The sequence below is a fragment of the Chelonia mydas genome, chromosome 8 (assembly GCF_015237465.2).
Source record: "Chelonia mydas isolate rCheMyd1 chromosome 8, rCheMyd1.pri.v2, whole genome shotgun sequence".
NCBI classification, from domain to species: domain Eukaryota; kingdom Metazoa; phylum Chordata; order Testudines; family Cheloniidae; genus Chelonia; species Chelonia mydas.
Window position 1 is genome coordinate 74,549,487 of NC_057854.1, and position 24,872 is coordinate 74,574,358.

General features: G+C 41.9%; 1 long non-coding RNA gene across 4 annotated transcripts in view; it reads left to right on the forward strand.

The window, feature by feature from the left end:
• The first annotated feature begins 6,657 nt into the window (after positions 1-6,657).
• Positions 6,658-24,872, forward strand: part of LOC122461450 — a 31,338-nt gene continuing 13,123 nt past the window's right edge. For 2 of the 4 annotated variants that reach the window (XR_006283349.1, XR_006283346.1), the window contains exon 1: positions 6,658-6,818. This is a non-coding gene — a long non-coding RNA (uncharacterized LOC122461450). The remainder of the gene's footprint in view (positions 6,819-24,872) is intronic. The other 2 variants (XR_006283348.1, XR_006283347.1) reach the window with 2 other exon arrangements.

Below are 24,872 nucleotides of genomic sequence, written 5' to 3' on the forward strand. Positions count from 1 at the left end.
ATCCCCTGTCGCCCATTCCCAGCCTCTGGCAGACAGAGGGTAGGGATACCATCCCTGCCCATCCTGGCTAATAGCCATTGATGGACCTATCCTCCATGAATTTATCTAGTTCTTTTTTTAACCCTGTTACAGTCTTGGCCTTCACAACATCCTCTGGCAAGGAGTTCCACAGGTTGACTGTGTGTTGTGTGAAAAAATATTTCCTTTTGCTTGTTTTGAACCTGCTGCCTAATAATTTCATTTGGTGACCCCTAGTTCTTGTGTTATGAGAAGGAGTAAATAATACTTCTTGATGTACTTTCTGCACACCAGTCATGATTTTATAGACCTCCATCATATCCCTCCTGAGCTGTCTCTTTTTTCCAAGATGAAAAGTCCCAGTCTTATTAATCTCTTCTCATATGGAAGCTGTTTCATATCCCTAATCATTTTTGTTGCCCTTTTGTGAACCTTTTCCAATTCCAATATATATTTTTTGAGATGGGGCAGCCACATCTGCACACAGGATTCAAGATGTGAGCATACCATGAATGTATATAGAGGCAATATGATATTTTCTGTCTTATTATCTATCCCTTTCTTAATTATTCCCAACATTCTGTTTGCTTTTTTGACTGCTGCTGCACATTGAATGGATCTTTTCAGAGAACTATCCACAATGACTCCAAGATCTTTCTTGAGTAGTAATCGCTAATTTAGACCCCATCATTTTATACGTATAGTTGGGATTATGTTTTCCAATGTGCATTTCTTTCCATTTATCAACACTGAATTTCATCTGCCATTTTGTTGCCCAGTCACCCAGTTTTAAGAGATCCTTTTGTAGCTCTTCGCAGTCTGCCTGGGACTTAACTATCTTAAGTAGTTTTGTATCATCTGCAAATTTTGCAACCTCACTGTTTACCCCTTTTCCCAGGTCATTTATGAATATGTTAAATAGGACTGGGCCCAGTATAGATCCCTGGGGGACACCACTATTTACCTCTCTCCATTCTGAAAACTGACCATTTATTCCTACCCTTTGTTTCCTACCTTTTAACCAGTTACCAATCCATGAGAGAACCTTCCCTCTTATCCCATGACTGCTTACTTTGCTTAAGAACCTTTGGTGAGGGACCTTGTCAAAGGCTTTTTGAAAATCTAAATACGCTATATCCACTGGATTCCCCTGATCCACATGCTTGTTGGCCCGGTCAAAGAATTCTAGTAAATTGGTGAGGTATGATTTCCTTTATAAAAACCATGTTAACTATTCACCAACAAATTATGTTCATCTATGTGTCTGACAATTTTGTTCTTTACCATAATTTCATCCAGTTTGCCCAGTACTGAAGTCAGGCTTACCGTCCTGTAATTGCCGGGGTCTTCTCTCGAGCCCTTTTAAAAAATTGGCATCACATTATCTATCCTCCAGTCATTTGGTACAGAAGCTGATTTAAATGATAGGTTACAGACGAGAGTTAGCAGTCCTGCAATTTCGCATTTGAGTTCCTATCAGTGATTTCCCTGGACTCCAGAGAGATTACTTTTGAACCCAGGAAGCTGAATAGCAAATACTGCCTCCTCAGCAACCCCGGATCCTGCAGGGGGCATAACAAAGCAAAAACTTTCCCTGCCAAACCCCACAACCAGGGGTCCAGCAGCAGTGCCGGGGAGGCTGAGCTTCCCCTGGCCTATTAAACCTGCCACCCATACCTCTAGAGTTAGGCATGGGGTGGTGGTTCATGCAGAACAGTTTGTTTATGTACATGAGATGTCCCTTGAATCCTCCTGAGAGATTTTGATGAAACTTTCATGGAGGTACTCCACAATCCTCCGCCAAAGGTTTCTAGGGAGGGCTGCCTTATTTCTTCGTCTGCGGGAGGACACTTTCCCATCTCCACTCACCAGTAACTTCAGCAGGCACCACTGCAAGACACGGGCTAACAGCATATGGGCCTGGCGGTTCCAGGACTCCACCAGCAGCTGGGCTTTTTCTGCCTTTGTTATCTTCAGGAGTGAGATAAGCTATTTAGCTGATATCACCACTTCTTGTGGAAAACAGTGCCAGTATTCAGTGCCATTGCCTGTAATAATAGAATCATGCAACCAGGCAATTCCCTCCTCTCTTCTCTAACCTCCAGAGGGTTGTGCTGTGACTGGAGCCATGCACAAGCAATCCCAAGTAGGTAGTGCTTAAAACTTTAGGGGAGCAAGGAGAGTGAGTTCAGCATCTTAAGTTTCACTTTCTGTAGTGAATATACTGACAATGGTATCCCTGTCTTTATCTGCAGCTGCTGCCATTGAGGCCTTTGGGTCTCCCCTTCACAAGTGTGGAAAACCTGAGCCAGATGAGGAACATCAGCCGACAAAAGACTTTGCTCCCTCTATGCCCACAGAGAGGAGACATGCACAAACACTTGTTCCATCAGCTTGCGCTCTGGGAGAGGGGAATAAAAACCCCAGTTAAGAAGAAATTGTTATCCCTATGCTGCTTGGACTTCAAGGAGAGGGCAAGACTTCTAAGAACGAGCAAGCGATCCCTGGCTGTTTAGCTTGGATTAGGCATAAAGGACATATAAAGCTTGCATGTTACAGAAGCTTCTATTACTTTTAAAACCTAAGACTGTATCTCATTAGTGTGGTGTTTTACCTACTTAGCCTTGTAAATAACTCTCATTTCTTATTCCTAGTTAATAAAACTTGTTAGTTTTTATGATAGGATTGCCTACATGCACTGTCTGTGAGAGATATAGGGTGCACTTGACTGAGGTAAGGGACACACAACCAGTTTGGGGTTTGTGCCCTGTTTTTTAACAATCTGCCCTGCGGCTGGCACTCCCTGTTGTAGCCGCTTTAGACAGCTTGAGTTGTATTTCTGTGAACAGCAGTCACCACACAATTCCTACCAGGCCACAAAAAAGCAGAGCCAGGTAAAGCACCTTACACCACTACGGTGGCTCACTGTTAAAATGGTCTGTCATAGCCTTCCTGAGCCATATAGCTCCACATGGAGCTCTTCTAATAGCCCTCGTGTCTGGCTGGTCAAATTCAGCAGACAGCTGCTCCACCTCTGCCCCTATGGAAATTCCCCCCTCACCCTTTGCTTCACAGATATTATGCAGGACACAGCAGGTACCCATAACCATTTGGACCTTTGTGAGGAAAAATATCCCAGTTCGTGTGTAAACAATGCCAGCATCCTTTCAAATGACCAAAAGTCCATTCAGCTGTCATTCAGCACATGCTGAGCTGGTAGTTGAATCATTCCTTGGTGCTGTCAGCGTGGCCAGTGTATGGCTTCATGAGCAAAGGGTAGGCTGGGTTGCCCAGGATCACTATTGTTATTTCCAAAGTCCCAGTGGTAATCCCCCAGTCAGGAAAGAGTCACGGCTTGCAGCTTTCTGAAAAGTCCTGCATGCTAAAAGATGTGAGCATCATGCACCTTCCCTGACCCAGCCCCCATTGATGTCCATGGAGCATCCCCTGTGATCCACCAATGCTTGACTAACCATAGAAAAGTAGCCCCTTCTGGTGATGTACTCAGTGGTGAGGTAGTCTGTGCCGAGACAGGGATGTGTGTGCTGTCTATTGCTCTAGTGCAGTTTGGAGCTCCATTGTTGTGAATCTCTCTCCTATGTATGTGGTGGCCTGACTCCAGATTGATTCCTGACTGACAGGTAGCAGTCTGGTGTTGTAAGGTTCCCTAGTGTGATCACCACACGCTTCTCCACTATCACTTCTGCTCTCAGTTTGGGGTCCCCTGCACTGAAAGGCTGGTTGAACTCAGTGCGCAGACCCAGGAATGGCTCCCGCATGGCCTCACAATATGCCAACATTTTTATGGCTGACTTAGAACAACGCTTCCTCAGGTCTCGACCCCTTGTTCCCCTCCTTTACTTGCGCTACATTGATGACATCTTCATCATATGGACCCATGGAAAGGAGGCCCTTGAAGAATTCCACCTGGATTTCAACAATTTCCACCCCACCATCAACCTCAGCCTGGACCAGTCCACTTCCTGGACACTACAGTGCAAATAAGTGATGGTCACATAAACACCACCCTATACCGAAAACCTACCGACCGCTATATTTACCTACATACCTCCAGCTTCCACCCAGGACACATCACACGATCCATTGTCTACAGCCAAGCCCTAAGATACAACTGAATTTGCTCCAATCCCTCAGACAGAGACAAACACCTACACGATCTTTCTCAAGCATTCTTAAAACTTCAATACCCACCTGGGGAAGTGAGGAAACAGATTGACAGAGCGAGACAGGTATCCAGAAATCACCTACTTCAGTACAGGCCCAACAAGCAAAATAGCAGAACACCACTGGCCAGCTAAAACCTCTCCAGCACATTATCAATGATCTACAACCTATCCTGGAAAACGATCCCTCACTCTTGGGGACCTTGGGAGGCAGGACAGTCCCCGAAACTGAAGCAAATACCAGCAACTACACACCACACCACAGAAACACTAACCCAGGAACCAATCCCTGTAGCAAACCTCATTGCCTACTCTGTCCCCATATCTACTCTAGTGACACCATTAGAGGACCCAACCACATCAGCCACACCATCAGAGCTCATTCACCTGCACGTATACTAATGTTATATATGCCATCATGTGCCAGCAATGCCCCTCTGCAATGTACATTGGCCAAACCGGATAGTCCCTACGTAAAAGAATAAATGGACACAAATCGGACATCAGGAATATGGTAACACACAAAAGCCAGTAGGAGAACACTTCAATCTTCCTGGACATTCTATAAAAGATTTAAAAGTAGCTATACTTGAACAAAAAAACTTCAGAAACAGACTTCAGAGAGAAACAGCAGAACTAAAATTCATTTGCAAAGTTAACACCATTAATTTGGGCTTGAATAGGGACTGGGAGTGGCTGGCTCAAAAGCAGCTTTGCCTCTCCTGGAATTGACACCTCCTCATCTATTATTGGGAGTGGACTACATCCACCCTGATCAAATTGGCCCTGTCAACACTGGTTCTCCACTTCTGAGGTGACTCCCTTCTCTTCATGTGTCATTATGTAATGCCTGCATCTGTAATTTTCACTCCATGCATCTGAAGAAGTGGTTTTTTACCCACGAAAGCTTATGCCCAAATAAATTTGTTAGTCTTTAAGGTGCCACCGGACTCCTTGTTGTTTTTGTGGATACAGACTAACACGGCTACCCCCTGATACTAGACCCAGGAATGTGGCCTTGGGCATCTGAAAATTCTGCAGCCACTGCTCATCATCCCAAACCTGCATTACAGTGTAATCCCACCAGTCAGTGTTTATTTTTTAGGCCCAGAAGTGGCACTCCACCATCTGCAGTTGCCCTGTGAAGACCATCAACAATCTTAAATTGGTTCTGGCTGCGTTCTTTGGCAATCTGTCCTCCAAGGAACCATCACGTTCCCCACTCATTCGGTGGTTCTTGCAGCTCTGCGAATACTCCAGGATCACACACCCTGTGCTTGCAACACTCATGACAATAGTGCAGAGCTGTGCAGGCTCTATGCTTCTGTCAGAGATGGCAGACACCGAGGTGGGCTGCACAGGTTTGTGGAATTTTGGAAAAATGGCATGAAAATTATGGGATACTGATAATACTCAGAGACAGTTACAAACTAAGAAGTTGCCCCCATGCGCCCAGTCACCCCTGCATGACTCATTTTGGCCTCATCCTGCATTGCCAAAACTTCCCAAAAGACAGTGAGCTGAACAGTGATGAGTTACACAGTGGGATTCCTACCCATGGTGTTACCCAGATGTTCTGTAATATAGGTAATGTAATGTAGGTCTCCAACGAACCAAGGTCCCAACAGACCCACAGGATAATGATGGACGCACGCAGCAGCTGATGTATGTAGGCAGTCATCTGCAGCTGGGCTAGGTGGATCCTGGACCTACCACTGCCTCCAGCGGTTACCAGGGACAGGAGGAGCACAGATCAGGACCTCGGCAGATCAGGAGCACAGGAACAGATGGTAAGTTCATTGGGTCACACACGACAGGTAAGTCTCAGGCGTAAGATGACTCAGATCGATGGTGAGGTTCGGTGATGACGATGATCTGTGGTGAAAGAAACCTCCTGAAGCCCACACAAATAGACTGTTACTGGCTGCCTCTCTAATGGACAGCAACTGCTGACAGGTATGCAGCCCTTATAATGGTTCTGGGTCATGAAAGTTCCACAGAGCCAGTCCCTGCTGGAAAGTTCCAAGTCCTTTAAATGTTCCATTAGCACAACAGCATGAACAAGATTAATAAACACAGTAAACATGTAAATAAACACAAAGGAAACAGCCCCTACAATGGTGCACTGCACTCTGCATCAGCACAAGCACTCCTGGTAACTATGTACACCACTGACACAAAGACCCAAGTATGAACAGCACAAGTGACGTACTAACTGTGGCAACTATGTGCCAATATAGTTTGTCAACATAAGTTTGTAATGTAGACATGGCCTGGGAGGAAAAGAGCAGCAAGTATTAGACCTCTGGGCTTGCCTAGAGAAGCATCCTGGGAGCAGCCACTTTGGGAACCACTGAGATCTGGTCCTCCAGCAACTAGAAGGGTTGGGGAACAACAACAGCCAATCAAGGCCCAGCAACCTGAAATAAAAGCAGCTGCCTGGTGCTAGCAAGGCAGCTTGTGGCTGGAGCCTTTGGAGCAAGGAGGGAGGCTCCCTAGGTTACAGCCGAAAGAACCAGGTCAAGGCTAGGGCCTATTACTGGCTACAGCTGGCAACAGGAGTTCAGGAGGAACCCTACTGATTTAATTCCTCAGGGGCAATTAAGCCTCAGAAGGGTAAGAAACAATTTTATTTACAAATGGCCCTGCAGGGAAAGGAACGTCTTCTGAGTTTATTGTACCCCAAAAGGGGTTTAAACTGTGTGGCCTGGCCAGGGGGCTGACCCACAGAAGACTTGCAAGAGGTAAAACTGACAGCTTGCAGGGGGCACTGGGAGCTGAAGAGTGGGGACACCTGGGTGTACTCAAAGAGGTATGTGCAGCTCCTCACACCATCCATGAATGGTGTGGGATGCTTTCACAGATGGTGGGCCTAGCCTCCCTTAAATTCTCCAGGGCTTCTGTTTGTTTCAGTGGCACAAACTCCATTAAGGCAGATGTTTTGTGTGAGGATCTTGTTTGTGGTTTGGTTTCTTCAGTCCCAAGGAGACCCTCTCTGATTCTGTTGATCTTGTCAATGATGTAAGACTACAGCACTTTGCATCAGGAGTTGATGTGGGAATGGAGGCATTTCAGGTCAATTAACTGGGTTTCTATATTGCACAGTTCTGCAGTCATGATCTGGGGGATGCAACTGTAAATGAGAAGAATGGTGTAATAGTTAAAGCAGGAGACTTTGGTTCTTCTGTTCCTGGGTTTGCCACTGGCTTGCTGTGGGACTTGGGACAAGTCACTTAATTGTTCTATCCCTCAGTTTCCCCATCTGTACAATAGGGGTAATATTTAACTCCCAGTGATCTGGGGTGCTTAATCCATTAATGCTTGAGATCCTCTGATGGAAGGTGCTACAAACATACCTTGTTTGAGTTCTGAAAGGTTATGCAATCCTGTAATCATAGAATATCAGGGTTGGAAGGGACCTCAGGAGGTCATCTAGTCCAACCCCCTGCTCAAAGCAGGGCCTATCCCCAATTTTTGCCATAGATCCCTAAATGGCCCCCTCAAGGATTGAATTTACAACCCTGGGTTTAGCAGGCCAATGCTCAAACCACTGAGCTACCCCCTCCCCAATGAAAAGATGCATGTTCCATGAAATATTCTCCTTAGCCAGACATGAGAGAATGGGGCAATACAAAAAATGAATGAATTGTTTGATTCCTTACAAGTGGACTTATGGTCTGGGTATGCATGATCTCCTTACTCCTTTCAAATTCAAGCATGTAAAGAAGCTGAAAAATGATATGCATATCATTTGAGAATCTCTCAACTCATACACTCTTGTGATGTACATTTTCTGCATATTAAGTAAAATGTTCATGATAATGGTCAAAAATAATACTTAGCCCTTTCTCCCAGTCTCCTAGATGTTGTCATTGAATAAGTGATATAGAATTATGACGTTTAAAGGAATATGTTTAAGGTATACATTGCTGGTGTGATAGTGGGAGATTTGGCTCCTTGTTCCTTCATTAAGGATGAATTCAGCCCAAGGGTGTACTATGATCTTGGAAAATAGCATTATAATAGTGAGAATATTGCCCACTTGGTAGCAGGAGTTGATGATTAAATTTAAGTGTGTACTGTCCATATAAAGCAATTTTTTTTTTTTTACATTTACTGTGAACATTCATCACTGGTGCTGAAGATGCGCAGTTGCTAATTATTGTGTTTTTAACTTGTAATATACTGTAAATTTTGTATACTACTACTGTGACCTTCTACAGAATAGAGGGATGACAGGAGGCCCATAATTATAGCATAGTGAAGAAATGCCTATAATTATCTACTATTTTTAGGACCAGTGTGCATGGCCTCTTAATTTACATAAGCTTTAGACATTCACACATTTTCTGTCTCTGCTTGTGGATGATGAATTTTTGTTCAAATGAAATAGGACCACATTGTGTTAAATGAGAAGTTAGCTGACTGGGAGCTTGATTATTGGGAACAACAAAATCTTCAGTGCCAGCTTAAAAAAAAGAGCATTTATTTGGAGAAGACTTGTTTTGAATCATGGATTAAACATTTTAAAGAAAATCCACTTATATTGGGTCCTGATAACTTATGATTTGCTTTTAGAGAATTAGTTAAATTATCATGTGGAAAAAGCATTAGCCTAACAAAAAGCAGGGGACAAAGAGCAAACCCTATAACCTATTTATCACATGGAGGGAGATTATGATAGTATGTTCTTATTGGAGATGGATATTTTCTGCTCATTAAGGTTGCCCCCTCAAGTACTTGAGGCTATAAAGTGTGTTTCCATTAAGTACTATGGTATAATACTTCCATTGTCCTATGTGTCTTTGCTGTTTGCCTTGCTATTTCCTTCAGTATAACTGGTCCTATTAAAAGGAAGAGGCCTGGTAGTATGGGCTACAGGGTAGCAAGTAGGCAATGCCACTTCTGGGAACACTAGGCTAATTACAGACTTTTTATCAGGGATGCTAAATAACACTAAATACCTTTCAATTCTGGAATCTGATTTTGCAAACCCTTACACTTACACACACACACACACACACACACACAAATAGTCCTTAAGGCTCAGTGGGACTACTCATGTGAGTAATAGCTATTCCCCTACCTGTTTGCAGTGTCAGGCCTTGTGGTGACGATTGATCAGCTGAATTTAAACCAGCCACTCAAGTCATTGTCCTCTGATAGAAATGACAGATCCCAGTTCAACTCCTAGTGGATAGATACCTGTGCCACAATTAGCATTGAGGGCCTGATCCTGCACATAAGTAAATTTCCCCTCCATTGTGGAGGCCATCATTCACATGGACACAGAATGATGAGGTGAACGTCTGTTTAGACTTAAAGTGATGACTTTGCTATCGTGTTTGCTTTTCTCAAGGGATAGGGCTAAGTTCTAAATAGTATTCTGACTGTAAAGAAAATCCAAGCTCTAGAACTGCTCACTTTCAGTGGAGTAGAGTTTGAGTACTGGTTTATTTGGATGCAGAGTTCAACAGAGGCGTGAAACATTCAAGCAAAGAAAGTTAACAGTGAAACCTTGGCCCCACTCTGGCTACTTTGCAGCCAGAAAGCTGCCGTAAGGGAATAAACCTGGCATAGCTGGATTGATGTCACCTGCTCCCCACCCTCTGCATAGCCAGAAAGGCTTGGCTAGTAGATAGGAACAAGATGGAGTGCATGATGTTCCTCAGAATCCTTGGCTGATGCAGCATTGTTATGGGACTGTTGCAGCCACTGAGTTTCACCGGGAGCTGTTGCTCAGGCTTGGGAGAGCAGAAAGGTGACTTGGAGGCATCTTCACCCCCAAACAACCTGTCCAGAAGAGCCAGGCATAAGTTCAGCTCCGCTGAGGACTGAGCCCAGAGAACCTCCATTTTTCTTGGTATTCAAGAACACCAATTCATGGTGATGAGCATGGTATAAAAACTAGGACATAGCGTGGTGAGAAGTATGATATTAAAAACCTGCCTAGATCAATAGCATGATGATACTCAAACCTCCATTTCTGAGCACTTATCAGAATGTGATCTATTTTTATGGGAAATGGAAGTGGTGGGGGGGGGGATTGAACTCTTTGTACATGGTACCTTGGTGACTCAGGGACTTGACAATGAGAGAGTCTTTTTATCATAGCTTGGTCAAACCCAGCCTGATGTGGTAAGACCGAAAGCTTTTGCCATCTGACAGCTGTTAAGTGGCATACAGCAAAAGAGTGTGATAAGAGCTGGATCACCAAAAACATCACCACTCCACCTGGCACTATAACAGCAATCTATAATACTTTTCAGCTTCAAAGTGTTTTAAAGTAATCCTCACATCATCCATGTTTTATGGATGGGGAAACTGAGGCAGGGACATTGTGTTGGCTTAGGACACAAAGAGTTAGTGTCAGAACCAGGATAGAATCAACAGATGGGGCTGGATACTGAACTATGCTGTTATCCTTAGAGGGAATCTTTTATGATCAGAGTTTGGTGTAGTTTGGCAGGACAGTGTAGGAAAGCTGGCAGTGTGTTTCCTGTACCATATTGGTTCTATGGCTGAACTGGAAGCTTTAGAATCCAGAGCTGTCAGGGCAGCACCTTTCAAAAACTGTAACTTTACAGAGTGGAATGTCACTCAGTTTGATTCTTCTTTCCATGGTCACTATCCACCTGTTCCTTGAATTAAAAGCAAACAGAAACAGAGAAGAAATACATGACTGAAGGAGAAGAAAAGCCTGTTTGCCTTAATTACACGGGAGGGTATTTCAAGAACAGTTGATCCATTTGAAAGTCCGACCTCTTGTAATACTGAAAAATGAGGTCAGTGTTACCTATGGTTCTCCGATGAGACAGTGCCTTTCTTTTGGAAGTTCAAGCTGCCTGGAATGGAAACACCTTTTACTGCTTCATCCAAGATTTCCAACTTGGGACTGGGAGGTGGGGTAGAGAATTTGCTTATTAGGGCTTTATCTTTTGCTTTTCTGCTTATCCTATGTTTAGCATTCTTTTACATAGGCACTATTGTCCCTGCAGATGCTTGCACATTACTTCCTTTGGAATTTCATATATGCCTCTGAAGAATCTCTCTGGCAGTGTTTTCCCCAGGAATTTAAATTGGGGTGGGGGTAGGGGTGTTCGAATTTACTGGGGTTGGGGGAGGGGTCAGGACCGGTGAGGGGTGAGACCATGAGGGTGAAAGTGGGCTGTATGGTAGCATAGTAAAAACTGAAAAATGTTTCATGACCATTTTTTAGTTTTAACTCATGTTTTAAAACCATCACACAAATTAAAGTTGGCTACTCAAGCCCTCTATGAAGCACTACATCTACATCCTTCTTGGTTTCTTGTTATAATTTTGCACAACTCTGTTATTGAACTTATTGAATGCAGTGTGTTCATCTTTTGTGGCTTCTCGTGTGTCTGGTACTTCCATTCCTTCAATAGATATGCTCATTAGTTCATTCACATGATCAGGCAGAAGGCGACTTCTTTCAGAACACAAAATTCTATTCAATGAGGCAAAAGAACGCTCAGCTGTAGTTTGTTGTGACTGGGAGTAGCAAGAGATGAATTCCTACTTCTTTCATCCCAGGAAACATAGCACAAAGATCGGGTCAAGCCACTAGTGATGATAAAAAAAGAAGTTGAAGTCAAATCTTCATTAATTCATCATATGATATTCCACTGTGTTCAAATTCTCTATTCGGTCCTGAGCCCATGGCAGCCCCATTGCTGGTAGTGCCTTACTCCACTCAATTGTCAGTGTTTTATAGGACAGAGATCTGTAAAAGCTACGTAGCAGCTGAGTAGAATCTAGAAGTCTCTGTTACAGATTTTTAAGAATTGTGTAGAGTACAAGATTGTGTACTTTTTCAGTTGTCTTAACAAACACTTCTTGGCCTCTTCACTTAAGGATTCAATATAAATGCCTTCATTAGTCAACTTCTGGACTGAAGTCTTTGCTTCTTCCAGTACTTTTTCAAATGGATAGCTCTCTGATTGATCCAAATGTAGTTTCTATTGCTGGACAAAGATCTACTACTGTTGTAGCAGATGCCTGGATGGCATTGCTTAATGACCCAAGTAGTTTCAACAGTAGACTTACAAGAGAGAGAATGGCAATAGTCTTTTCTGAACATAGTAGCAAAAGTAATCCACCAGCCTCACTACTTAGATCCATCCTATCTTAGTAGATACTTTCCAAAGCCAATAATAATGGCTGGAGTAATTTTAAGACAACAGTCAAGAATTGCTCATGAGAAAATCTGAGGGTTTTCCCAGGTTGGACAAATTTGAATTTCAGTCCTAGTGTATCTTCTATATTTTCCAAGGTATTCAGTCTTTTTGGACTCTTGCTGAAAAAAAGAATATAATGAAGTCATTAAATTTATAGATTTTTTTTTTTTAATGCCTTTTGAAGAGTCTGCAGCGCTAGTTGGAGTAGATGGCCTCTGCAGTGTGTATAGGAGAGATTAGGGTTACACTTTTCTCTGAGCAAAGCTTGTACTCCACCATATCTTCCAGAGAAGTTTGCAGCTCCATCAAATGCACAAGCAGCCATCTGTTTGGGGTCCAGTTGACAAGCATTTAACTCTTCTAAGATGTGGGTTGTCACAGATGCAGCTGATGTGTCTTCTATAACTTGAACATCTAGAAATGCATCTACTGGCCTACCACTGACATCAGGATAACATACACAATGACTTAATACTTGATGCCCATTTGCATCGGTGCATTCATCAGCCATGTACACAAATTTTTTGAATGTGGTGAGAGAGTTCTTCACTTTTTCAACTGTTGAGTCTTTCACTGTTGCACCACATGCTTCTAGCCAGTCAGTTGAGTTTCTTGCAGAAAGACCACATTTGCTGTTCTCGTTTGGAACCAGTATTCAACTTCAGGATGAACAAGTGACAATGCACTTAACATTGACCTCCAGTTTGTAGTGTATAGTGTCTCTTGCTTAAATAGAAAGTATGATGCCACAGCAATGTTTGTTCACATGAACTCTGTGTCTCCAGCATTCTTAACAGCCTCATTAACATTCATCGGTGTTGTCCTTGGTCAGTGGAGACTCAGAGTTCAGAGGTGCTTTCACATGAGTTCACCTCCCACATGGGGGCAAGAAGGCACCTTGCTCATTCCTCCAGCTGTTCACTGTTCACTCTGGCCGCTGTTGTTCGTTGTGCCACCGTTGACTCCATCGCTCTGTTGCCAATGGCCCTGCACCGTCACCTTCTGCTGCCACCTGCCACCGTGACCTCTGCGAGTTGGTCTCTTGAGGTTCCATCCAGCTCTCTGTGATTTCAGCTGAGCTCTCAGTGGGGGAACCTTGCTGCTAGTGCAGACTGGGCCATCTCTTCCACAGAGAAACTGTCCCACAGCAGGTCTAATCACTTAGACCTGATTATCAGTGATTTCAGCTGCAGTGGTCACTTAACAAAACTAAAGACAGAGCTGATTAGGCTCCATAGATAGTCTTTTAATAGTGGAGAGGGGTAAGTCAAAAAGTACTTGTGACTCAGGCAGACCGTCAAGCAAAGCACCTGTCCCCACCCTCTCTCTCGATGCCCTCAGTCAGGACAGGCTAAGCACAGTTCTACTGCCCTTTACTCCTACGATAAGAATAACAACATTTCATTACCCCTCCCCTCCCCCCACATTCAAGTGATTTGTAACCCAACCCCAGCCAAAATCTATCACCTGGGCAACACAGCTCTGTTTGCTGGACACCTAGGTAGATTAGGTGTGAATATAAATACAATCTGGTCCTGAAGCCTTTCCCCCTAGCCCCTAGCTCATCACTAGCTGTCAGGGAGAGCTCATTTAGACTTTGCTTACGAATCATAATTTGAAATTATTAGGCTGGCCAACATCACCAAAATGAATGCACTGACATTGTCCTAAAAAACAACAGCTGTATAAGGAAGCTAGTCTATGTTCATACTTTTCAAATCTATTATACTTTTTGAGCTACACATGTTTTATCATACACTGTATATGCTTTTAAAGTTTGTATTAATGTTTCAATTTCAATTCAAATTTCCAAACAATCACTAAAATGGCAACACTGCATGTAACTAGTTCACAAAACTGGGGAGGTATTGGCGAAATTCAGGGGAGTGTAAGGAAATCCCTGCTCTCTGGTCCCATATATTTAACTGTATAATATAACAACAGGAGCCAATGCATTCTAATGTTTGTCAATGAAATCAAACTGTTGTGGGGTATTTTTGTCTGTGTAGGCACTGCTTTAAATAGCACATGAAATTCATTTAAAAAATCAGTAACGCTACTAAATATCAAGATTTTATTAACAGCTAAATTGCATCCATTGTTGGGGACTGGGTGGGCTCCAGGCTTTCATGCCTGTTATGGTTGTCAACACTTCATGCTGTGGTCACTTAGTAAGAGAGAGGGCCCCTCTTCCCTGCTTAGCTACATTAAAAACAAAACAGCAACAAAATCCCAACGTTGGGACAGTAGTAAAGGGACAAGAGGAAAATACACTAATTTGAATGCAACAGGTGCAGCTATTTATTTACATCCTCTCCCATAGCGTAGGACTTCATATCCACTAAAACTGAACCTGCTTTCATTGACTGTAATCCCCATTACTGTAATCCCTCCATGTCACTTTGCAGAATGGCTCTGTCCTCCTATGTGCTTGCTAGCTCTCAAACCTGTGTTTTTTCTGTAAATCTGCTCAGGGCTGGATTTACACTTGATAAAGGAAGACATGAAGCAGCCACGCAGGACAGAGAGAGGAGCTTCCACTTTTGTTTTGTTTCTTTATTTGCTTAAAAAACCCTCTGGAAACCCAAAAGGATCCTTAGTAGGAGCTACACAACACTTGAAGGGTGGCACGGCTAGCTATGTGGAGGTGCTCCATGGGAGCACAGTTCGTTGGGAACTATTAGCTTATGGGATAACAGTTCCCTGATTCAGAACCAGCCCAGCTCAGTAGTATGGAGTGACCTAAAACCATGAACCTCTGGTGGTCTGTCATGGTATAGGTGGGCAGTACCCACGCTGTCAGTCTGAGCAGGGAGGCCAGCAGCCATGGTCCCTTCAGAGTAAGGTGGAGGCATACTAGTAGGGAGGGGATGTCTGAATGACTACTCTTTGCACTGTACCTGTTGTGGGGATAAAAAAATCTGACTGTAAGGACTGTCTGTCTGGCATCTTTCACAAGTACTACATTTACTGCTGATAAGGAATGAAGTGTTGCACACAATTTCCAGCATATAACAGTAAGGGAGGAGCTTCTGGAACATGGGAAAGTTGAGCATAGACAAGACAACGGGCAGATCTACATCTTGCCATTTAGGCAGTTGTCTGCAAAAGAGTCCTCATGTTAAAACACTTTTTCTATCCAGTTTATCCAAAAAAAGAAGAGAAGTCTTTACAAGGAAACATTGAGCACTAAACTTTAATTATCACTTTTGAAACCTGCTGATGTGCAGCCAGATTCCAATATACTTATTCAAATTGGCTAACGCTCCACAAGTAGCCTGCTGATTTGTGACTGGCACCTGTCTGTCTTGAAGCAGTGATGGTTCCTGCTGTGTAGCCCAATCCAAAAATCTTTTGATGGTTTTCAGAGGGTTTTTTGACCATCAAAACAAACAAACACTTTTAAATGGGGCCACTGCTATCCAGCATAAGTAAGGGTATCAGACTCTGGCCCAGAGTGATTAGGATATAAATATTTGAATTTTGCTAAGAAGCAGTCTGTGAATTGCATATTACAGTATTTTAAATCAGATGTTATACTATCTGAATTGCTGTTTGGAACACAAACATTATGCTCATGTTGAGAAATATGTAAAAAATATCTAAATCTTCAAGCTGCTGTCATGCAGCACCTTTCATAACAACACAGCGTAGTTTAATAACAGTGTGGGAAATCTGGCAATATGTTTGTTTAAAAACTTTAATTAGTGAAGGCCTTTCCCAGAGGCCTACAGTGGCAAAAGGTGTGAATGGTGAAAATGTCCCCCACCCTGCTTGCTCCATAGTAGCTGTATTCCATGCACAGATGGGCTGGTGAAGTAACTGTGAATGGACAAATGATAACAGACTATTCAGTTATTCCAACATCAGCTCATTAGCAATCTGTCAGATTTCAATTTGTGTACTGGTGAAAAATGCAGATATCACATGATTGCCATAGATTGAATGCAGCCCTTTAACTGAGACGGGCACAATGAATGAATCAGCACAATGACTTTACCAGTGAGGATGTCCTCTTGTCCAAAAGGCAGGATGCTCCATGCTTTTGGCTTTCAGTGGTCACATTCAAAGTTGACTAAAACTGGTGCAGCCTCAGTGAAGTGGTTTAGAACCCAGTTTACTGCTTATTGAAATCAATGGAAAGACTCCTTTAACTGCAGTGGGTACTGGATCAAGGCCTTGGTACTTGGTCCACTGTGCTAACTACACGGCTAGTGTAATTCCACTGATTTTGGTGAGGCTACTGTAGGGGTGAATCTGGTCCAAATTTTGTATGTACACTTGCCAAAGAATCAGCTGAGTTTATTAATAAATAGATGTTGGGGAATCATTGATAAACAAGTTTCAGAGTAGCAGCCGTGTTAGTCTGTATTCGCAAAAAGAAAAGGAGTACTTGTGGCACTTCGTTAGTCTCTAAGGTGTCACAAGTACTCCTTTTCTTTTATTGATAAACAAGAAATTAGCTAAGTCCATTGACATGAGGTAAGAGATGCTCTCATGCAATCCTGGCTTACATTTCATATGATTCAAAAGCTTGATTTAGGCAAATGTGATAAACATGTAAAATGTTTCTTTCTAAATTTAAAAAAATTGTCTAGCAGCCCATAAATCGGATTTGCTAAATCATTGGTACCTTATTTCTAAATGAAAATATTTGCATTAGACTTTTCTGGTTAAGTCCCGATATTTGTCTTCATAAATTCAATCACCATAAGCTCCTGCTATTTCATTTCTCATGACTGAGATTCATTTCCCTGTCCAAAATAAAATGTGCTCATCTGTCCATAAAAAGCACTTCAAAGTAGGATAATGTCATTGTGTATATATTGATAACCAGATCCTTTTTTGCTGGTAAAAGTGAGAGTTACAGGAGCATTCTGTAGTGAACATATATTATGTGAGCATGGTTCAGTATAAGAAAAACTTCATAGTGCTGTGTAGCATTTATGAGCACTGCCAAGCTGAAATATGTAGATATTAAATGTCTGGATGATATTATTATTATTATTATTATTATGATTCATTTTAGAATACCATCATTGAAGCTACACACTTTGAGCATTAAGTAGTAGTGCTGTTATAATGGTGATTTTAATGTGATTGAGACAAGTATAATACCTTTACGTAGATGAGAGTGTTATAAACAGTCATCTAATCAGGTTGAAGAGTAACCTCACTCTGTGGTGCCTTTTCTGTCTGTTCAAACCTCTGACACTTAAAGGAATTTTTCTTCTATACTTAATAACATCATGAATATATGTGAAATAAGATCCACTGAAAATACTGGGATTTGTCTGTCAGACCACAACTTGAAAGTGTATTTCTCTTAATCCGATTGATTTTAAAATATTGCTATAATTTATTGTAATTGATTATATTAAATCACGTTGGAATCTCTTTGCTACTAGATCAAGAAATGATATAACTCAAAGTAGTCCTCACCATACAACTGTGTTTAAAAATGTTACAGGCATGAAACCTAAGTCTGATTCACCCCTAATAGGATTTTAAACTTCACACTAAATAGTTCTGTCAATCAAGTCACAAAAATCATAGCAACATATTTACTTCAGATAACAACGTGCCCTCTCAATGCAAGGATCTCAACTGCTAGACCACTGTTTTCTAGTGCCAGCTTCATCAAAGTCCAATAAAATATTCTCATTGTAATATGCACCTGTCTGTCGCACTTTTTTGACTACAAGGAACAGCTCCACAAAAATGTATGCACTGAACACGAAGCAGTCTAAAGAATAGTTCTAATACAAAGGCCTGTCTTTCTATAGTGCCCTGTAGCTGAAATAAAACTACACTGGAAAAATGTGTTTTACTAGTAGCAGATTTTCTTGATACACATGCATACTTCCTTATGCCAGTGAGAATAGAGAATAACAGTATCTAATGAAACGATGTCATATGCATTAGAAATGTTGTGAAGGTGGTTCTGATTGCAGTTGTCACCAATTAACAGAAAGATGAGGCGTCCAAGAAAACAGTGGCTTCTTATATATATTAAAAAAAAAAAGGTGGTGGGGGAGGGAACCAAAGTCACAACAGTAAAGTTTGTGACAATTCGTATGTCACATAGAATACAGAAAGCATCTCACATTAGAGATTTGCATTGTATACTGCTTGATCCCAGTAAGTCCCTGTTCCTATAATCTTTTGGGAAACTATAAACTGATAGTCAATGAAACTCAACTTCTTTCAAAGGTGAATTACTTTTCCTCCAGCAGTGCAGACTGGGGCACTCAGTGGCTGAAACTCTGCTAGGTATTGTGTTTAAAAAAAAAAAAAAACAACAACTCTTTCTCGTCAACTCAGCTCTCAAACTTGTAAAAACCTTTTAAACTCTATTTTTAAAGGAAGTTTTTAATTCAGTGGGACTTAAGCGGGTGCCTCAAGGTAAGCACACACTTACCTGCTTTGCTGAATTGGGATGGACTTCTAAATCTCAACCTAGGAGAATTTGCAGTACAAACTTTTGAAAAGCTTCTGTCGTGTGCATACACACACAGTCAACATAACTGTAATGAGGTAGGGGTAATTGGGGAGCAGGGGAGAATTGCAGAGAAAGAAAGCCTTTACAATGAATAAAATGGTTAGTGAAATCTTGGCACGTTGGAAATATAAGGTCGATTACAATTGAATATTGGAACCAACAATACCACACCCATTATAAAACTACCTTTTTTCTATTTTCTCTCTATTCTGGACTTTTAATTTATTGCAGTGATTCCACAAAGTAGCAGTGGAATACAACGTCTCATGGTGACTGTGCTGTTTGTTTGTTTTGAAAGTTTTAACTAGGCACATTGGGCATAGGTTGTATTGCTCCACCCCATAGATTGCATTGATAGCAACATCATGTAATGTTAACACACACATGCTTTTTCTGATCTTGCTTGAGATTTCTGCCCTAGCACATTTAAACAGTAACAACATTTTACTGCGAAATCACAATCTGTAAAAGGAGGAACAATAGAGGACATTTGTAGGGTTTTTTGTTTTGAACGTTGTCTATGTGCATTGGGCCAATTTAAAACTTTTTGTATTTTACTGGGTGTTTTGAGTATTTTGAGTGCTATACAAATAAATAATGGCATGTAGCATGCATGTTGTCTCTCAAAAATACACAGGTAAGTGTACAGGGGAACCTGTGTTTTTATAGCCACAGTAGTATTCTATTTAAGAATATACACTGGTACTTGAGGCATTTGTTTTTATACAAATATATGCATAGGGTATTTGATATAATGTTATACACCAGTAGTCCACCTGTAATTAGTATAGTGGTTTTAACCCCAGTTAAGTATATGGCTATTTGGTGCAGAATTGTTATCAAGTAACAATGTGTTACTCAGTATATGAGTGGGACTGGCATCTTTCTAGATGTCCAATGTAATTTCTGTGCAAGGTAATTGTTTGCTATTAGTAACACAAGCTTTTTGGCTTTGTTCCTTAAGACCAACATTCCTCACAAGTCTGGACTCTCTCTAATCCTAGCCAGGTTTAGTTCTGTAACAGTATCTTATGAGCCATAGTTTGATGCATTTCCTTGCTGCCATGGCTGCTAATAGGAGAAATCCAGTGGTCTATCAGTAGTCAACTCCCATTTGGGCCATATTAACATCTTTATTCGTGTTGAGTAGTGCCTTACTCAGTGAGTAGTCCCATTGGGGGGTGTGTTGTTAGGTTGTGGGTGGTTTTTTTTATTTATTTTTATTTTATTGTTATGACCTACTTCCTCACATCTTATCTACAAGATTGGGAGGTTTTGGTAATTATTGAGGTTTAGAGGCATATGATTACTTTACTTCGGGATTCTCTCAATGATGAGGTGGTGGTGTTCATTTGGAGGGCTTCCTGCCCACAGGGTTATCTTGTATAAAACTCTGCTTCACTTTTTTTTTTTCATGTGACTCACTTCATACAATTTAAAGCTGTGTAAAGATAGCAGCTTGTCCTGTAGACCTACCTGATTTTTCTGTCTTTAAAATTTGTTTTTGCATATACCCACTCTATCCTCAGTAGAGATAATGTTGAAGTTGGAGATAATTACAAAAATCTTTAAAGGTTGTATGTGGGAAGGATGTGGGAGCTGCCTGTATTTTATGAATATTATATGTTTATCTGTTTGTGTTTGATATATAGCTACTAGTGGTTAATTCCAACAGGAGCAGTTAGCGCATAGGTTGGAAAATATTTCAGCTGAACACATCAAAACACAACAAACACGGCTGCTTCCTATTCTACAGTACATGAACTATCAACACAGGAAAGTTGACGGGTAGTGTTGGTTATCACATTTCCTCATTTTTATTTTAATCTTTTTACAAATCTCTCCTACCCACCACCTGATGAGATACTATTCTGTAACAAAGCTTAGTCCTAAAAAGATCTAAAATGTACAAGAACATTACAAAATTAAAAGTCAGTCCTAACCACAGTAAGAGTCCCACTGGTTCAGTGGGTACCTTTATAACCACCGCTATTGACCTGAAGTTACTGTGTCTGGTGTCACTTTGGTAATCAAGTTCAAAATAAAGTCTTTTTCAGAACAGCATGGTGTTAGAGACAGCTAAGGTTTTGAGAAGAAAATGTCCCAATACCCAGCAACATAAAGACCTAAGCCAGGGATTGGCAACCTTTGGCATGCAGCCCACAAGGGTAAGCCCACTGCCGGGCTGGGCCGGTTTATTTACCTGCTGCGTCCACAGGTTCGGTTGATCTTGGCTCCCACTGGCCGCGGTTCGCCACTCCAGGCCAATGGAGGCTGTGGGAAGCGGTGCGGGCCGAGGGATGTGCTGGCTGCCACTTCTCGCAGCCCCCATTGACCTGGAGCGGCAAACCGCAGCCAGTGGGAGCCGCAATCTGCCAAACCTGCAGACGCAGCAGATAAATAAACCATCCCAGCCCGCCAGGGGGCTTACCCTGGTGGGCCGCGTGCCAAAGGTTGCCGATCCCTGAATCTTCGTGTTTTTTTTTTTTTTTTAAACCACTAAGCAAACCTAGAAAATTCAAGTTGTGTAGTCAGTATAAGAACTATGTTCTTAATCCAACAAGGTGCTTAAGTATGTGTGTAGTTTCAATGAAGTGATCAATGAGATTACTGATGTGCTTAAGTGCTTTGCTGAATAGGGATGGACTGCTGAATTAGGGCCTATGGGTAAAATTTCTAAAAGCACCTAATGACTTAAGAACTCAAGTTTCATTTTCAAAAGTGACTTAAGCACATAATGGAATTTAGGTTACTGACTTTCATTGAAATGTAGGCTCCTAAATACCTAAGTGGCTATTGAAAATGGGAGTTTAGGGGCCTACATCAGTTAAGTGCTTGGGCAGTTTTACCCTATATCCTTAGCACATCTTGCATATATAGACCCAATAATGCTTGATACTATGTCTGTCTAGATTCTGAAGAAAGGCTGAGAATAGAACTGGTCTGTTGGTATGTTTGTTTTTTTATTCATAACAAATTTAAGGATTTCTTTCTGTTTTTTTCCCAGAACAAACTGATATTCTGTTTTCTGAAATCTTGTAGAATTGTAACATTTTATTTTCTAACATATTTAAAAATATTAAGTTCTGAAATAGAATTCCTTTAATGTATTTATTCTGAAAAATTTTAGCATCTGACTAAACTGACAATTCAAAATTGGCAATTGGAAAAGAAATCCCAAACCTAAAACTGGTAAATAACTGAAAATGATAAATGAACTTTTTAATTGAAAAATGAGAAAATTTCAAGAAAATTAAAATGCTTCTGAAAGAAACTTCTAATTTCAGCAAAGGAAAAAATTGATCAAAACCACATTCACTTGTCCCACTTGATTTGTGAGTCTAAGGGCTCAATCACCAAATCAAATGGATGAAAAAAGGAAATAGAACAAGACCTTGTCTATACTAGGAAAGTTCTACTTGTTTAACTAACTCAGTTTTAAGGTGAAATTCTGGCACCACTGAAGTCAGTGGCAAAACTCTTACTGCAATTGCAATGAAGCCAGAATTTCACCATAAATCACTCTAGTTACACTGGTGCAATTCCCTATGTAAATGCATTTAAACTGGTTTAACTTTCACTTAATTAAGCTAAAATCAACTTGGTAAAATCCAGTACAATTTTTCTTGTATAAACAAAGGCCAAGAGATGTGGTTCTGACAGAAGCTTGTTGGGGAAGGAATGTTTCAGGGAATGTTTTCAGGACAGCAAGTGGGGGAGAGAAACAGAGAAGAAAACTAAAGCAACACTCTCTCTGTTATCTTTTTAAAAAAAAAAAAAAAAAAAAAGGCAAAATCCACTCTGTTACTTCCAGGCCATGTCACATTCTCTTATCAGGTAATGGAGCCACAAGGCACAATGCCAAAGAAGTCCGAAGTCTGGCAAGTTTCTTAATATTGTTTCAGAGAATACGCAAAAGGTCATTTGCACCATATGGTACCCAAGAGTTAATCCAGAAAAGGATGCTGGATACCTAGGGAGATCAATGTTGAAATGCCGTTTAGAAAGAATACATTAACTCAAGAGGCAAAAGTCCATAAAACCAAACAAGCTAGGGAGACCAAGAGGCAGGAAGGGAGATGGAGGAGCAGGGAGACTGGCACGGTTTCTGAAAGATTATCTGAGTTTAGTCTCCAGTTATCCCCCATCTCCACTTACATTTGATAACAAGGTTTTCCATCTCTAGAGTGCAGTGGTGTATCTTCAAGTGTCTCAGCAAGAAAGACCAATTGGTGTCTCTCCGTTTTATATATGTTAGTGTAGGCTAGCGGTTCTCAAACTTTAGCAACCCGAGAACCCCCATTTTTATTTAAACACTTTCATGGATCCCAAGCCCCCTGCTCAGCCCCAGACCCCACCCCCCGCTCCACCTCTTCCCTGCCTCTTTCTGCTCCCTCCCGCCAAGTGTGACCCGTCCCCGCTTCTCTGCCTCCTGTACACCACTGAGCAGCTCTTCCCCGGCATGCAGGAGGTGCTGGGAGGGAAGGGGAGGAGAAGATTAGCAGGGCCGACGGACCCCCTGGAGTACCCTTGTGGACCCCCAGGGGTCCATGGATCCCAGTTTGAGAAACGCTGGTGTAGGCTAGTCTGGATGTGTAGCTTGGTGGTCATTCCAGGCACTTAATGTCTGTCTTTATATGTTGAACAAGTTCCACACAGGCAGCTCTGCCTTACTCAGCTCTACTAAGTCTCTCTGAGAAACAAGCAGCACTGTGTGATTGGAAAGTATCATTCTGCATTCAGCCCAGTAAAAGTAAAATAAGGACCTGATTCTGAGTGTTGAGCACTTCCTAGGGCCTCATGGGTCCTGGACTTAGGCTCAGAGTTGCAATGCCTATCTTTAGCCACCCTGCTGCCTGTCAGAATCCTCAGCCATGAGGTGCCTAGAGTCCCTGTGCAATGACTGGGGAGAGTTAGCTGCTGAAGAATGGGATCGACAAAAGCCAGCAAGCTGAGCAGGGAGCTGCCTGCATTAGCCAGAGGAAATGCAGAGGAGAGGGGTGTGGCCTGAGTACTGTCCCATCTCAGGGAGGGAGGTGGCTGCTTCCCTTCAGTTGAGGGTTCACAGCTGTGAATCCTCTACTGAAGTTAGGTGCCTAAGCCAGCTCAACCCTTTCTTGGAAAAAACAGAAGAGGTGGTGATGCTGCCCCACTCCCCATTTACCCAGTAGCTGGAACACTCAGCTGAGATGTGGGAGACCACGGTTAGAGCCCTCCTATTCTCTGATATGGAGGAGGGGCTTGAGCCTATGTCTCCCATATCCTGGAAGAGTGCCCTAGCCATGGAGTTGTAGGGTATGCTAAATTGGGTCTCTTAGTCTCACCTGTTGGAGCTGTTCCACTTTGGATTAAATAGTCATTGGACCAGACAGATTGAGAATGATTCTATAGCCTATGATTAGGGGACACACCTGCAAGGGTTCTAATCCTTGTGCGGATGAATTTTGCAAGGTGCCAATTTCCGTCAACTTTCATTGATCTCAGTGGGAGTTTAGGGTGCTCTGCAGTTTGCAGAATTGGGATCCTGGTCATAAGCTGCTGTCAATCAGCATAGCTCTCTGGATCTGGCCCAAGGGTTTCCTTTATTTTCAAATGTATTTTACCCATGCACCTGTAAACTTGGGTCACCATCATTGTACAGATAACATACTTTTATTTGTGGAATTGTTGTAATAAACAGATGACATTCCCTGATCATTCTTCATCAGTTTTCAGGTTTTTATGAATAGATCTTGTCACATCCATTGATTTTCTCCTCCTCCCCCCCCCCCGCTTTTTATAGGAACTGGATGCTCCAGAAATAGTTATCCACATAGGTCCCAGTGTTCTAAATGACAGACAACAACTGGCTGTCTCTATAAATATTTGTTAAAGTTTGATAGCGGGCAAAAAAAAGCAGGAGTGTCTTTTATGCACCAAAAGTCTAGAAATAAAATATAGACTTATTTCTTTCTTGACTGAGTTCAT